We start from the raw sequence: 4855 nt of genomic DNA, 5'->3' as shown, positions 1-4855 counted from the left end.
CTCTCCCTCTCTTTTACCCTACTTTAACCCCTTATAAATACCACCCCTTTACCATACATTTATTCCTCTAAGTTCTCCATACATCCGACCATCACCCACAAGCTCTAAACCTCAGAAACAAACCCTAATTGCCTCCCAAAAACCCTAAACAAAACCGACACACAAACTGAACTGTTTGTGTGTCCTCCTCGAAAAGCAACTCGTTCCTCCATCAAACCTCCATCAAAACTCGATTTTCTTGTTCCTAATTAACCACATAACATCCATCTACACATTAGACAAAGATTTACGAGCCAAATTGCCCTTGAGAGTACACGAAATCCCTAAAAAAAAGCAGTGTTATACACTCTGTTTTCGCGGTTTATTCTTGTCTGTCCAGTTCTGTTTGTGCTCGTTTTTCGTGCCCAATAACCCAAAACGAGCAGGGGTTGCTTTAAGATCCCTGTTCTACTCTCTTTCTAGTTTTCAAAACATCTTTTAAATCGAATTTTCGTCGTGAAACGAGGGAGATATCATCGTTTGAAAGTTGCTGTCCAGATTTGTCAAAAAACGCGTGTTGCTTTATTTCTTCGTCGACGACGGCCTCTCGAGATAAAATCTACCATCGATTACGACCCAAGACGGTGTCAACGATACATGTAGGTTGAGGGTGCATCAAATCCTCTTCTTTCTCCTCCTTTTATTTCGTTTTTTATGCTTGTTCTTTTATAGTTTGTTTTATTCGTTTATCGTTTTTTGTTTATCGATTGTTTAATTAACTATGAAACTAGTTTAGTCCGAGTATGAGTTAAAGTACCACCATGAACACCCGCGTTGACTTGAGATGGGAAAATAAACCGCTACTTCAGTCGGTCGTACACCCCGTCTCATTTACATATCCTCGTGTTCAAGGTAGGGCATAAATAAAACGAGTTTCTAACTTCGCTCTTCGCTTTTGACCCCTTTGTTGTTTCGGCCAATTCGACATACCCTAGGATCCGTTGTATGTTAGTTTAACCTCTGATTGTTAACATATGACGTATTTAGACGATATTAGATCAATTTAATAACCTAATTAGACATGTTAGGTGGCATCGACGTAGCTTTAAAAATCGATTAACAATTCTATAACCTAATTGAATACATCTTTCTTTTCACTTGATTTCTCGCTAGCATAGGAGTGCGTGATTAGCACCTTCCTATTAACACTCGATGAGTTAACTTAATTAGTAAACTTGATCTAATTTGACCCCTTGTAGGCCGTGTAGAATATACCTTTGCGCGACATCCTTCCAATCGATCAACGTCGTTTCTAACTAGTTTTCTAATTTGTTTCGAGCTCATTCCGCGATCAATTGATCTAACTAATGAACCTAACCTAGGACTTAGAGTAGCTTTGTTTGGTTTGGGCCGAGATTTGGCCGTGGCCTTTGGCCTTTCCTTTTGTTTGTTTTTACATCGTTCGTTCTTTATTTGTCTTGTCACTTGTAATTAATTTATGTTTCTTTGAGTCGCGTTTTGTAATTTGTTTGTAATTAGTTTTCTTTTATCGAGTCAAATGATTTCTAAAAACCTTAGTCTTGTTTGGTTGGACGGTTGTGCCCCAATGCAAGTGAGAGCGTAGTAAATCGCATGTTGTTTAAAACAACATGGCCCGATTTATGCTAATGCATGCTTTGGCGCGTGGCCCTATGTCTAATTCGATGAGATTGAGCGAAAGCACACATCACGAGGAGTGACCCAAGGCGGTGTGTCATGTAGGCCGTGAGTCACCCCTCTTGTGCACGGTTTTCTAGGCCGAATGGCTGTGTTTTGTGTCGTGTATGGTTCCGTATGTAGCAATTGTATTTAGATCGAGTTGTATCTTTAATTTATTGTTGTGTCGGCATGAAATGCCTGGTTTGTAATAGGTAGATCCCAACGGCTCCCCCATTCCCCCTTAAGCCTTGCTTGCTTTGTTTTGTATGTTGTTAGATCAATCAACCCGCATGCTAAATTACAACTTTGACAAAGTTAGTCTAGTTGCATCTAAATCGACATAGAAACTTCACATGTTAGGGTTTTAAAACAACATTTGCATATCATATATCGTAGTAGCTATGACCTTGTTTGAACTCCGACACTTGACTTAGTAGAGGCCGTTATCGACGGGCGGGGTTGGGTGTCCTTATGGGCTTCCTAACACGTACCCTCACCCCTTACTCAAGATCTATGGTTTGTGGATCCGTCTAAATACCATTGGATTACGAGAGTCATTCAAATCGAGTGATATAGGGTACAAGTCTTTATCTTTAATCACTCGTAGTCGATGGGCTTTATGCTTTTCGATGAAAGGCGTAAAGTTGACTTGAACGGTTCCAAGTTCCCAAAAAACTTGGTGGCGACTCTAATATGTCTTAATTCGATTCGAAATAACCTCGAGTCGATTATGCCTAGTGTGGATCCCGCGGACGCAGTTCCCGAGGGCCTTGTCCACAGCAGCGGAAAAATTTCAACCAACAAGTAAGGCATAAACGCATTACTATATGCTATGCCTCGAATTATATCTCAACTATACTATAACTATCATCATAGCACTTACGGTAGGATTTATAAACTCGTATATGACTACCGTCATCATTAACTTATAGCAAACACCCACATGTTCACTCTTCATATCACAACATTCAGCTCCACATCCTCACGCATCACTATTTCGTAAATTTTCGTCACATATCTCATAACCATCGTATAAGCTCACTAATCATTCAAAGAACTTCAATAATCTCATCAACAATTACCATACACGGCCCAATTATCAATATTACGCCCCTATTAACTCTAACAAAGATTTAACCGGAGGTAGCTCCGGCACACTTAACATGCACATCACACACATATACACGGACTCCACATTCCCATACCACGTGACTGGCTTAAGTATCATGGGGCCAAGATTTTGAAATGAGGGCGCCTACTCACCCAAAATCTAGCATCAGCTGGGGCTCCCATTACACATACACCAGGTTCATTTTATTAGACTCCCTACGTTCATTATGTTCATTTGTTACAGGTTCCAAAATCGTCGCTCTGATACCACTTTGTAACACCCCCATATTCAGAGGAGCCTTAACTAGGCCTTCCTTAGGATATAAGGGCGTTACCATCTCGGTTGCCCGAGGATAGCAATAATCAAATGTCGATAAAAGAACTATTAAGTTATATTACAAGCGATTTAAACCAAAATACGATACAAAGGTACAACTCAAAGACTACTCGCTAAGACTGCCATATCTCGTGAGGACTCATCCCTACCCGGACTCCAGCTATCATCAACACCAATACCTGCTAAGACTGACTGCTCACCATAAGGGATCACGGCAAACACATAACAAACAAACAACCACACAAGGTCAGTACTGAGATAAGACGCAGCAATAACAACTACAACTAACAACACAATACGACGCTATCAGTCTCGCACACGCAAACACAACAATCCAACCAACCTCTCACATCGATCGTCCACCTGGACAGATCCTGCCGATGGGGACCGCAGCCGTACCCACCAAATCCCCGCTCATCGTATCGAGCGATAACCCTGTCCATTAATGTGCACATCCCTTCTGTGGCGGGTTCCACAGAAGGCGAAACTAGGGCGTGAAGCCACTCCCGCAAGTGACCCCACTCAGCCGAGGCCACGCCTCGCGAACCACCAACAACGATCACAACCACAATCACAGTACAATACAATTACTATGTCAAGCAATCACAATACTATCACAATGACCGACACACTAGACGATCTACAGAAACTGAGTAGGCGAACCTACCTTTAAGCCATCGCAACCAATCCATGCCGACAGATAACATGTCCAGCGATCAAGCAACGCCTATAACCAGAATACAATTCTGGATTACTAACAAGCAAACCCTAACTATGAAGAACAAGGACACAGATGATGATTATGACATACCTATAGGGAGAAACTCAGCAAAAGACCGTTACCCGACTCAAGAGACGCTCTCCTAAGGCACAAGGATCTTCACAAAGGTTTCCATGGAGGTTTTGAGGTGAAAGGAAGGGAAAGAAGCGACTGAAAGATAGGAGGAAAGTGGTGGAAGTGATATGCGGATTTAACAAAACGCGATATAAAACCCTCGCTGAAAACTAGGTACTCGATCGAGTACCCAACATACTCGATCGAGTAGCCCCCTACTCGATCGAGTAACCTAGCTACTCGATCGAGTAGCCTCTACTCTATCGAGTACCACTCTTAACACGCAACCCAAGATGACTTCAGCACTTACTTCTAAGACTATTCCCGCTCCCAAGGTCAGTCAACGCTGGTCAAAGGGTCCCTAAAAGGACGGGTATTACACTAGGTCCACCCCCGCCGCTAGGAAAACCTATGAGGTTTACCAAAGGAGTCGGCCGCGATCAAAAATGTGTTGATCTTTGCTATGGAGTCCAAACTCCAACGAAGTGCTATAAAGCTTAGCACCGCTCATGAGATCTACATGAAGCTTGTGAACATGTTTTCACGAGCTCCTAGGGTCATTCAATATGAGGCGGCTTCCGCATTCTTTGATCTTAACATCAAAGAGGGCCAAAAGGTGAGCCCTCATGTGCTCAAGTTGATGGAGCATGTTGAGACCTTGAAAATGCATTAAGTGAAAATTCCCAATGAACTCGTAATTGATCGAATTCTTCATTTCCTCAACAAAATCAAAGCATATGTTTAATTCCGGGTGAATTTTAATATGCAAGATAAGAAAGTTTCCCTTGATGAGTTGCACAAAATGCTTGTGCAAGCCGAAAAGGACATGGGGCTAAGTGTTAGCACCACCAAAGATGTGCTCAATGTCAATCATAAGAGCAAGGGAACCTTCAAGA

At 42.2% G+C, this 4855-nt stretch overlaps 1 long non-coding RNA gene across 1 annotated transcript; it reads right to left on the bottom strand.

The window, feature by feature from the left end:
- Positions 1 to 3110: 3110 nt before the first annotated feature.
- Positions 3111 to 3868, bottom strand: LOC141615221 (uncharacterized). The gene is made up of 2 exons (XR_012529725.1): positions 3792 to 3868; positions 3111 to 3316 (listed from the first exon to the last, which is right to left on the bottom strand). It is a non-coding gene; the product is annotated as an uncharacterized LOC141615221 (long non-coding RNA).
- Positions 3869 to 4855: the final 987 nt, after the last annotated feature.

This window comes from Silene latifolia, chromosome 11 (genome assembly GCF_048544455.1).
Source record: "Silene latifolia isolate original U9 population chromosome 11, ASM4854445v1, whole genome shotgun sequence".
Classification (NCBI taxonomy): domain Eukaryota; kingdom Viridiplantae; phylum Streptophyta; class Magnoliopsida; order Caryophyllales; family Caryophyllaceae; genus Silene; species Silene latifolia.
Note: the sequence above shows the minus strand (reverse complement) of the source record. Positions and strands in the feature narration are given on the sequence as shown.